General features: G+C 37.5%; 1 long non-coding RNA gene across 3 annotated transcripts in view; it reads right to left on the bottom strand.

The window, feature by feature from the left end:
• LOC110260856 overlaps nucleotides 1-3,899 on the bottom strand; it is a 119,407-nt gene extending 115,508 nt beyond the window's left edge. For all 3 annotated transcript variants that reach the window (XR_002344376.1, XR_002344377.1, XR_002344378.1), the window contains exon 1: nucleotides 3,617-3,899. This is a non-coding gene — a long non-coding RNA (uncharacterized LOC110260856). The remainder of the gene's footprint in view (nucleotides 1-3,616) is intronic.

Here is a 12,258-nt window from a genome sequence, read left to right as displayed (position 1 = left end):
TTTATCAGTGTAAGAGAGGATGTCTGTAAAGATTGATATAAATATTTTGCAGTCTTCTCTCATTGCTCATAAGTGCTTTTGATCATCAATTACAGAGTTTAGACCTTACTCCCTTTGTGACTTTTCATTTGGAAATGGTATATGAACATGCTTAACCTGCTTTTTTTCTATTTCCCATACTTATTGTTTCAAGTTACATTGCAAGTGGTGTGTGAATGGTGTGTGTGCACATTAATGTGTATGCTTGTGCACATGTATGTGATATACACATATATGCACACTTTTTTTCATGTTCTTATTGGAGTCATTACCTGCAATTACTGGTTTCCATACAAGTGACCATGGCTTGATCTAGCCTTTGGCCAGATACATTGAAACTATTAGCAATGAAAGAAATTATTGTCATTCATGTGTTACATGTTGAAAAAAACATCTATAATACCTATGTGTCATAATACAACATGAGGATTTTATATGCTCAACTCAATAATCAACTGGGAAACAAAATAAGAAAACACTTTCAAGTCTTTTTTTTAAAGTAAAGTCCTACTCATAAAAAAATAACTCTCTGAATTGGAAGAAATCTTTAAGGCAATACTCAATGCTGTCAAAATCTTGCAGCAATCTGAATATACGTACATGGGATTTCCTGAATTTATACATTTACCTTTGGTGGACAGACTCAATTCTAAGAAACATTCATCATGTTGAGCTACTTCCATTTGGGCTGACAGTAAATTTTTCCTCTGAGAACTGTTTGAATGGATGAAATGAGCTCTTTTTTCATTCTTTATATTTAAGTGATGTTCACATGACACAACATATTTTAGAGAAAAAATGATCTTGAGTTTGTTGAATAGAAATAGAAGAAGGAGATTTCTGTTCAGTCTGATTTTCTAGTGAAAAACAGGATATTTTCCTTCTTAGAAAGGGCGGTGTAGCTCTTGCAGATAAGATTTTTCTATACATATTTATTATTAGGTAAAAAATATTTCATTTAAAATAAATAATGGATGATAGAATGCATAAGTATTTTAGCATATTCAATAAATTGGTTTACACATTACAGCAAAAAGTTAAAAAATAACAGGATAGGAGTTCCCGTTGTGGTGCAGTGGTTAAAGAATCTGACTAGGAACCATGAGGTTGAGGGTTCTATCCCTTGCCTCGTTCAGTGGGTTGAGGATCCAGCATTGCCGTGGGCTGTGGTGTAGGTCGCAGACACGCCTGGGATCTGGCATTTCTGTGGCTGTGGTGTAGGCCAGCAGCTACAGCCCCAATTCCACCCCTAGCCTGGGAACCTCCATATGCCACGGGAGCGGCCCAAGAAAAGGCAAAAATACAAAAAAAAAAAAAAAAAAAACCCAGGATAAATTACATTTAAAAATACTTGAAATTTGCTCAATTAATCTACAAAATTTTAATTAACTTTCTTGTGGGTTGAGCAAGGTGAAACAGATAATCCTGAAGATATTCTTCAAGTAAAATTAAAATTAGTATAAATCACATATTAATTTATCCCACCAAACAACTGGTTTTATTCCAATTTTACCAAACTAAAGGCAGGAGTTCCCATCATGGTGTGGCAGAAACAAATCTGACTAGGAACCATGAGGTTGCGGGTTCCATCCATGGCCTTGCTCAGTGGGTTAAGGATCCGGCGTCGCCGTGAGCTGTGGTGTAGGTCACAGATGCGGCTCAGATCTGGCATTGCTGTGGCTCTTGCATTGCTGTAGGCCAGCAGCTACAACTCCAATTAGACCCCTAGCCTGGGAGCCTCCATATGCTGTGGGTGTGGCCCTAAAATGACAAAAGACAAAAAAAAAATTAAAAAAATACAGGCAGAAAATACCGAAAATTCTTCCAAATAATATATTGAAATAATGCATAAAATACTAAAATTGGACTGCATGTTAAAGTCAAGTTCCTCAATAATGTATTCGTTAAATGAATCTGAATGAGAAAATAATTTACAAAATGTGAGGGATATTAACTAATTTTTTAAACACAGCTATTTAGTCTTGGCTGTGTTTACACTATGATTACTAAGACCTGCCCTTAGTTGAGAGATGTATCTGGAAACCCATTTAGGGAGTTTAGGAAAAAGGATTAGTCATCATGCTCATAAAGGCAGTGATGCCAGGTTAAAACTCCATGTACTCAAACAAGCAGAAATTCAATATAACACACAAAATGTCAGTGGTTATATGCACATCCTTTCATTTCTAAGTAAAATCTAAGCATTCAGTTTTGCTGGCGATATACTTAGCTGTTGGGAAAAAAAAAAATTATTTTTCCTGAAATTGTGAGGAAGGTTTTTTATTGAATAAAAATTCTAGGCTTGTAGTTTTCTTTCTTAGGCTCATTAATACTATTCCAATTATTTTTGGCTTGCTCTTTCTCATGAGAAATGTGTGACTATTATCTTTGTTTCACTGTGCATGGACAATGAAATACTTTTGTGGCTTCTGTCCAATTTTTTGTTTTATTTTACTTTTCAGCAATTTGATAATGATATTTTTAGTATGGTCTTTGTGTTTTTTGTATCTATTTATACTTTGCATTGAATTAGAAAGGTTTTCAGTAAGTATTTTTCCATATAATATAGTATCTATTATATATATATTTTTCCCCAAATTCTTCTCTATTTCCCAAATATTAAACTACATAATTCAGAATGCTTGATACTGTCACTTGGATCACTGAAAGTTTTCAATTTTTTCAGTCTTTTTCTTCCCTGTGCTTCATTTTGGATGGTTTCTTTTGCTATATTGTCAAGCTCACTTATCTTTTTCTCCTACAGTATCTACATAGCTGGTTAAAACTTTCATACATGAAATCTCTTATCTCTAAAAGATGCATTTAGTTTTTTTGTTATTTCTCTTTTCATTATGTGCAAACTTTCCTTTGTATTACATAGTTGTAATAACTTTTTTGAAATTCTTGTCTGGACACGAGCAAACTACCGGCACAGGGATTTCTACCCCTCAGCAACCCCCGCCCCCCAATCCCCCACCTATCTGCTCAGAAAATATCTTCACAAGAGCCAAAGATTCCAGGTGAAGGTCAGCAATAAGAAAGCACAGCAACAAGAGAAAGCACAGCAATAAGAAAGGCCCCTTTAAGGAGTGAAGGACAGCAATAAAAAACGGCCCGTTGCGGAGGATGGGAAAGGCAGATTCACGTGGGTTCCATCCCGCACCCCTCCGCCAAATCCTGGCAGTCCGCATGCTCATGCGCATGTGTAAGCGGAGAGACACCTGGCCCAGGGCGCCGAGTTAGGTGAGCTCTGGTCTTCCCTGCTGACCCAGCCGCTGCACATTCCGCCTACTCCCAACACCATGCCCACTGCCACAGCCTTAGGTGGCTCCCTCTGGGCTCCCAAGAACCTAGCCCAGCGCTTGCAAGCTCCATGACCCCCATGGATTTCACAGTAGAGCTCTCTCGGGGCTCCTGGAAAACCAGGCCCCATTTTCACCTGGCGCCTGCGGTCTGCAACCGCCCTAGGAGGCTCCCATCACACCAGGTCTCCAGCGGGCATCTATGAATCCAGAAACTGTCTAGCCCTGCGTCTCCCTCCCCCCGCCACCCCCGCCAGGCCTCGCCCCTTGCGTACCTGTCACTCCAGCAGGTGGCTCCTTGGCTCTATCAGGCCCCAGCAAATAGAGGCCACCGGCTCATCTCAAAGGAGGTGGGCTCCAGCAAGCCTAGGCCACTCGAAGGCACTAAGCCCGTGGTGGGCATCCACCAGCGCTTCAGCTCACCCTGACGCCTGCTGACCCTGTGGCCCCGTGAGTCTCGCGTGGATCAGGTGGTTACCCTCGAGGAGGGTGTGTTTTCACACCTGCGCCTGCTTCTTCAGCAGCCCCAGAAGCTCCGGACGCCGCTCCACGCAGTTCCTATGTAAGTTGAAGCTTCTTTTTTTAAGTCTCATAATGGAGAAAGTACAAAAGATCCAAGAAAATAAAGCTCCACTTAGTTACTGTTTTTCTCTTTCACTCTACCCCAAAGTTTAGATTTCTTTAAAGAAAGCAGCATTCAAAATAAAGACAATACGTCCTTCATATTCTTTAATTCAGAATGGGTTTACTAAACATTTTTCTATTTTCTCTACTTGTGCCATTCATTTTCATAATATTAAGACTTCAATTTTAATATGCATTTTTGTTTTAATATGTTTTAAAACTAAATGGAAAAAGTGCCGAATTATCTTGAAATTTAATTTTTTAGTTAAAATTCAATACACAATATTGTGAATCTACTACAGGTTACATTAATACTACCTTAAGCAATAAACATAATAGGGCAGCCTTTTAATGGAGGCTAATTTAAATAAATGCCACACAGAGGAATTTTTGTAGAAGGCACCTGCGCAAGGTAGAATAGCAAAAACTCAGTGGATCTACATTCAGGAATCTCTTTCAAAGTGAGATTACAGTGAATTTGTGAATGCCTACCAGGTTCAAATGTGATTTTACATGGTACTTTTTACTTTCTAACATGTACTACTTACCCCATTTGTGAGTTGTTAAGAGACGTGCAAGAATATTGTAGGAATGCTTTTTATTAGTGATAAGTACAAATCTATGTCTTATTGGCGTATGCTGAAAAGGCACATAATTTGTTTTGAGTTTATGATAAATTTTCCAGTCAGAATTTTATAGCATGCCTGTAGAAAAGCCCATTTTCTACCTTTTTCTCCTCTAGTTCTTTATTCTGCAGTAACTACATTCCTAAAATGTAATCTTTTTCAAGGTTGAGAGCAACCTTACATTTCATTCATTGTCATTAATGGGGAGTATGGGTGAAGGGTCTGTGGGTGGAGTGTTAATAGCAGTGTCGTTTGCTCAAAGGATGACCGTTCTTCATCTGGAACAACATAAAGCCAACCCAGTAAAGCATACCCTCAGCATATAGATTGGAGTCAAGAGAGGGCATAAGCAGAAGAGCAATGGTTTGAAAATTTTTGGAGGTTGGGGCAGGGTCACACCTAGAGGACTGCCTGACAGATGATCCTGTAGACATGATGAAGTAACTTCATTGGGAGCCAGAGTTAATGGTAGGATGAAGAGGGTCAGGGATACCTAATTCCACCTTACTACCCTCAGGTGCTGATGACTATCCACTACCTCACAGAGCTTCTCAAGCCCAAGGGTTGGTGGCAGCATTTCATCAGCCAGGAGATGATTGAACTCACCCTGTGTTCACCATGAGTGAGAATCACAACACATCAACACATAGGTACCACCTCGATGACTCAGTCTCATACAGGCTTGTGAAAGAAGGCTGTGTCCGTCTTTCAGGAGCAGCCCTCGGATAATTCCGTGAACATGAGTGTCAGAACTCCTTGTGGCATTTAGTGGATCCCACTCATGGCAAGGTTCTGAGAGCCCTGAACGGGAGACACAGAGACTGAGGCTCACACAATTTATGGCAAGGCTCAAGGGAACTTGACTTATATATTGCTATTAGTTTCAGCTGTTCCCGGGCAATGGAGGAAACCTTCCTTTGAAAAAGCAAAACATGGGAACCCCCTGAGGTTCCACATGTAAGGACGGTAATTCTACGCTGCTACAGAATTTCTAAGCTCACCACTATTGATTTTTTAGATGGATAATACTTTGCTGTGGAGGACTGTCCCATGCATTGCAGGATTTTTATCAGCATCCCTGGTCTCTCCTTTCCCAAATGGGAAAACCAAACATGTTTCCAGACAGTAGCAAAGGTCTCTGGAGAAATAAAATCATCCCTAATTGAGAACCACTGTTACAAAATTTGTTGCGCACCACTAATAAAGTATCACCCTTTTAGTGTTTCTCCTAAATCGTTTGGTATTGGAAGAATTCTCTCCTTTTTATTGGCCAGAACTTTATTGTATTCCAGTATTATATTAGCTCTGGAAGTTGTTTTACTTTCTTTCTTTTTTTAAATGCATTTTTTTTTAGAGTATAGTTGACTTCCAAAGTTGTGTTAGTTTCAGGTGTACAGCAAAGTGAATCAGCCATACATATACATTTATATCCATTCTTTTTCAGATTCTTTACCAATATGGGCCATCACCGAGTATTGAATAGATTTCCCTGAGCTATGTAATAGGTCCTTTTTTTTTACCAATCTATTTTGTGTATATTTGTGTGTATATGCCAGTCCCAACCTCCCAATCCATCCCTCCAGCCTAAGTTTCCCCTTTGGTAAATATGAGTTTGGTTTTGAAATCTTTGAGTCTGTTTATACTTTATGAATAAATTATTTTCTGTCATTTTTATTAGATTCCACATGTTAATCATCTCATATGATATTTGTCTTTGATTTACTTCACTTACTGTGATCTCTAGGTCCATCCATGTTGCTAAAAATGGCATTATTCATTCTTTTTATTGCAGAGCCATATTTCATTGTATATATGTACCACATCTTCTTTATCCAGTCCTCTGTTAATGGACATTTAGGCTGTTTCCATGTCTTAGCCATTTTATGTATTGCTGCAGTGAACATCAGGGTGCATGTATTCTTTTGAATTACGGTTTTCTCTGGGTTTTATGCCCAGGAGTGGGGTTGCTGGATCATATGGTAGTTCTGTATTTATTTTTTTAAAGAATCTTCACACTGCTCTCCACAGTGGTTGTACCAATTACATTCCCACCAGCAGTTTAGGGAGGTTCCCTTTTCTCCACACCCTCTCCAGCATTTATCGTTTGTAGACTTTTTGATGATGGTCAGTCTGACTGGTATGAGGTGATACCTCATTGTAGTTTTGATTTACATCTCTCTAATAATTAGTGATGTTGAGCATCTTTACATGTGTTTTTTTGGCCACCCCTATGTCTTCTTTGGAGAAATGTCTATTTAGGTCCTTTTTGATGGGTGGTTTTTTTGTTTGTTTGTTTGTTTGTTTTGATATGGTGCTTCATGAGCTATTTGTGTATTTGGAGATTAATCCCTTCTTGTTTGCTTTGTTCGAAAAGACTTTCTCTCATTCTGTGGGTCGTATTTTTGTTTTTGTTTTAAATGGTTTCCTTTGCTGTGAAAAAGCTTTTAAGTTTAATTAGGTCCCATTGTTTATTTTCATTTTTATTTTCATTACTCTGGGAGGTGGATCCAAAAAGTTATTGCTCTGGTTTACCTCAAAGAGTGTTTTGCCTATATTTTCCTCTATGAGTTTTATAGTATCTGGCCTTACATTTAAGTTTCTGGAAGTTAATTTTCTTAAAGTTCCCTGGCAATTTTTTTCAGTTAACTTCATGGAGTTTCTACCTATGCATCTGTGGCTTAATAGTCATCAGAAGGTTTGAGGAAAGCCCTATGCAGATTTCTTGAACTTTTCCCTTGTGTAGCTTCTTCCTCCACCCTCTCTCTCTTTGTTAATTTGTCCTGCACATTTCACCACCATCCTTTGCTGATTGCTCATCTCTATCTCCTCATCTCTGCCAGATTTTTTTTTTTTTTGTCTTTTTGCCCTTTTTAGGGCTGAACTTGCAGCATATGGAGGTTCCCAGGCTAGGGGTCTAATGGCAGCTGTAGCCTCCAGCCTACGCCAGAGCCACAGCAACACAGGATCCGAGCCCCATCTGCGACCTACAGCACAGCTCATGGCTTCGCCGGATCCTTAACCCACTGAGCAAGGCCAGGGATAGAGCCCCCAACCTCATGGTTCCTAGTCAGGCTCATTTCTGCTGCACCATGATGGGAACTCCATCATCTCTGCCAGAATTTCATGAACACGCAGGATAGCTGTTTCTGCCAAGGAATGTCTAGTTTGAAAAGGAAGGTAAATACAGGTGTACCTCATTTTCTTCTGGGCTCACAGTGTCTCCTTGCCTCCTCACCAATATCTTAAAATGGTTGTTCCATATTCTATGTCTGGTGTTCTAGTTGTTTATGTTGGAAGAGTGTGTTCAATTCCATTTACTTCATAGTGGCTGGAAGAAGGGTCCCTTCCCCCACATCTTCTCTTAAGATGAACTTCTTGACCAAGTTATTAATGTTTTCAATGTCTGTTTTCTCACCTCCTACTTTGAGTTCAACCTACTCTAATCTATTTTTACTCTTACCACTCTGCTGAATAGTTTTGAGATTATTAAATGACTTCTATATCCCCCAAGCCATCTTGCATTTTTTCACTTCTTAATTTATTTGACCATTCAGCAGGGATAAGCATTTTTTATTGCAGTCTCCCTCTTTGGAAAAAACAAAAACAAAAGCAAAAATGAAATGGAGCAAAACCAAACCTTCCTTCCCTTGTTTACGTGCTATTTGGTGTCCTGGACTACCTACTACTTTGGTGACCACATCTTTGCAGTTGTATTCTTCTCCATCCTGTTATTAGAAACCTCACAGCCTAGACCTAGACCCTTCCACTGAGCTCAGAACAGAATATTCATTTGCTAATTTGACACTGCCACCAAGAAGTCTCAAGGGAATATCAGATGTGATATCTCACAGATAAAGCACTTGAGTTCACTTGCTCCAAAACAGGGTGTTCTTCCTGAGTTCCCTATCCCAATAAATGAGACCATTACTCATCTAGCTGTACCAAAAAAAGATATCCTTGACAACTTCCTCACCTTTACTTCCATGCCATTCATCACCGAGTCCTGTCAGTCAGTTGAACCTCCTAAATTTCCTATAAATTCATCAACTTCTCCCCCCTTCCAACCCTTGATTCAATCAGCTTTATATCTTCTGGTCTATTGCAATATCTTATTAAGTAATCTTTATTTGCACTGGCTTCTATATAACCTCTTTCCCACCCTGCAGCCAGAATGATCTTAATGCAATCTACTTATGACAACTCCTGTTTATGTGAGTTGCTTAGTATCCAAATGCCTTTAGAATAAAGGCTAAAATATTTAATATAGAAATACGGCATATAGAAACCTGCTGTATCCCCCTGCCTGTCTGTTTCTGTGTTCTAATAGTACGGGACTGTTTTCAGTTCCTGAAATGAAATGTTTGGCATATGCCTTTTTCTCTTACATTCACAGGTGTTTGCATACAGTGTCTTGCATACATAATTGCTTATGACCACCCTCTCTCTCCTATCCCTAACAAACATACACATATGCATTTATTACTTGCTCACCTGCATTTATCATGTGTCAAGTGCTATTTCCTAAGGAATGTTCTCATTGACTAGTCAGCTTCTTTTGTCTTAAGCTCTCATGGCAACTTTGTATATTCTATCCCTGTTTATGATCATTTAGTTTGTGTTTATCTCTGTAACTGTATAGTAAACTATATGGCAACCACATCTGTATCCTATTGTAGACATTTTTCTGGAGTAGTGCTTTGAATATGGAACATACTCAACTGCTAAATGGATGAAAGAATGAGTAAATGAATTATGGCATCTTGTTAACTGATGACAGTGGAAATCAAAACCGTGCATAAGCCCAGGATTATCTAATATATTTTATTTAAAAGAAGTAAATCATGTAATTGTGATATGTTTTAAAAATTGTCTTTAATGTACTCTGTAGAAAGAATTGATCTGACTATCCCCTGCTCTTTGTGTGCTTCTGATCCATGGTTTGGTCTGATATCTTGTTTCTGCTAAAAAACAGGAGAAAATATGTTTTAATAATCTGTTACTTAATGCCCTTAATGCAAAGATTTCTAGCTTCAATTCCTAAGCATCATCTAACTTACCTTTAAAGAGTCACTCCCAATGTTCCTTTGACTTCTCCCATTTCTTTCTCACTTGTTGATTCAGTTTTCTATCTGATTTTGTTTTCCCTGTACTCGTCTGCCTTTCTTAGTCCATCACTTTGTTTGCCTTTTGTTTCTATACCTAGCCATGATTAGCACTTTCATGATGGCCCTGCTATAAGTATCTAAGTTACTTTATGGCAGAATAGCCACCATTTCTGCTTTGTGACACAGCCCTGGTACTCATTCTGCCGTTGCTTTCTGTATTCCTCTCATCTCCCTGGCAGGTAAGTATAACTAGAAGTCATAAAATAGTGAGAAATATATATATTGTATTATGTCCTCACTGCATTTGAATAATTCTTTTATTTAGCTCATGTTGCTTTTGACCAACATGAGGAATTAAATGTATTCCCTTGAGCTTACTCTCTATTATTCAAGCCCATAATTACTCCAATCTTAAGCTCTTGTTTTAGGAAGTAGGTTCATGTCTTGTTCCACTGTATCCTCCCTTACAAAAATATTAAATTTGTCTTACTGTTACTGCCATTTTCCTAAAATATCTCTAAATTCCTATTCTCTCAATCTTTTATTTTTGAGAGCAAGCAGACTTGATACTTTCCAAATCATCCCTGCCATATGAAATTCTTTCCTAATCTTTTATGATTCTTTATTGTTCATGGCTTTCCATCATTTTTACAACATATATGTGTTGTGTATGTATATATCCACCCATTTGCCTAAACATTTGTCAGATTTCACTCTTTTGAAATAGGTATAGGTAGTGAGGGGCAATCTCTCCCTTATGGGAAAAAATTGCTTTTATTTCTGTGACTCTGTACTCACCTAGCATCATTGCCACCCTTCATTCTTGCCCATAAGATTTTATTCCTTCCTGTTGGCTCTTTTTTGGTATAGCTTTGAGGTCTCTGGTCTCCTCTATAGGCAACCAAAAAATCCTGTTGATTTGACTTGCATAATGTCATTTATTTCTGCCCCCCCCCCAATATTCCCCTATGCATTGATTAGGTTCTCATTATTCCTTATGTAGACTGATATTTGTATATAAGAGTGCTCTATTTGAGTGCCTTCCTTTTATTTTTTAAAACAGTTTTAATTCAAATATAACTTTCTGAAATATAGTTTTGATAGGCTGTTTCCATTGCTCAAAAAAGAAAAAAAAAAAAGAATGTTAACAATTCCCCCTTATCACTGAGAAAATACAGACGCCTCATCCCAGTGCATAAAGCTTCAAGTGAATGATCCTTCCTCACTTACCCTCAGCCCATTATACATGCCCTTTGCTTCCAATTACCCTACTCCCAGGTCTACGGACACACTCTGCTTCATACGTTGTCCTTATCAAGCTAACACTTTAAAGTCCATCTTAACGAGTGTCAGTAAATTCGTTTTATTACAGAACTACAAAACCCACATGGACAAAATTAATAACTTCCCCCTTTACTATTCCAGGGCCTTTGTTTTGTAGTAGTACTTATAATATGGTATTGAGTATCATTGTATAATTATTTGTCTTCCTAAATAAACTGTAAAGTTTTGAAGGCTGAAATTAATATTTACTCATTTTTGTTTTTCAGTTACTATCCAGCTCAATAACTGCTACAAAGAAAGCATTTAATAAATATTTTTAAAGTTTATTTAGTTGAAGCCATTGGGTACAATATTTTAGCTTCTAGACTCTTATGCTTATAATTAGCTAAGAACTAGAACTGATATATTTTGCTGCTTTATACCTAAAAAGGTATTGCTAAAATATTTGAGGATTCTACCTACAGGTTATTTTTAAAAATGATAATTATTATACAAAGGTTTTATTAGCCCTTACTTTTCTTAGTGCTTGAAACATATTCACTCATTTACTCTTAACAATAACCTGATGAAAGAAGGATTATCTCTATTGTAAATTGGAACCCGAGGTACAGAGACATTGAAGAACTTATATATGGTCATAGAATTAATAAGTAATGAATTTAGGATTCAAATAATTTTAATATTCATGCATTTACTTTAAATCTGTGTGCTTCTCTCCTATATTTAGAGTGAATGACATTTTTCACTAGTAAAATAAATCCATTCACAGAACTTTTCTTGCCATTGAAATGTTGCTATTAGATTGATTAATTTCTAAAAATATTTGACCAGAACACTTGGGTCCACTGGAGTAATACCCTCTGTTAATTGTGTTCTTATTTGCTTAATTAAATCATAAAATTAAGGTTACATTAATTACCACATTTTAAAAGTAACAGTTATTTTACAAACACAGTACTCTCGTATTTTGGGGATTTGGTACTGACCACTATAATGGGCTTTTTTTCTATTGGTATTTAGATTATTCACATAAAATTTAATTTACAAACATTCATTTGATTACGGACTTTTGGCCTACAGAACTATGAGAAACTAAATTTATATTATTTTCACCGAGTTTACAGTAATTCTTTATGGCAGCCATGGGAAACTAATGCAAAGAGCTGCGTTTATAAGATACCATGCAAAATTGAGGACTCCTTTTATCTGTTATTGTAATTTTTGTTTTTGCCCTTTTAATCTGGATCTCTGTTTTATGTTCATATCCTTCTTCATATA

Source organism: Sus scrofa, chromosome 5 (assembly GCF_000003025.6).
Source record: "Sus scrofa isolate TJ Tabasco breed Duroc chromosome 5, Sscrofa11.1, whole genome shotgun sequence".
NCBI lineage: Eukaryota > Metazoa > Chordata > Mammalia > Artiodactyla > Suidae > Sus > Sus scrofa.
Note: the sequence above shows the minus strand (reverse complement) of the source record. Positions and strands in the feature narration are given on the sequence as shown.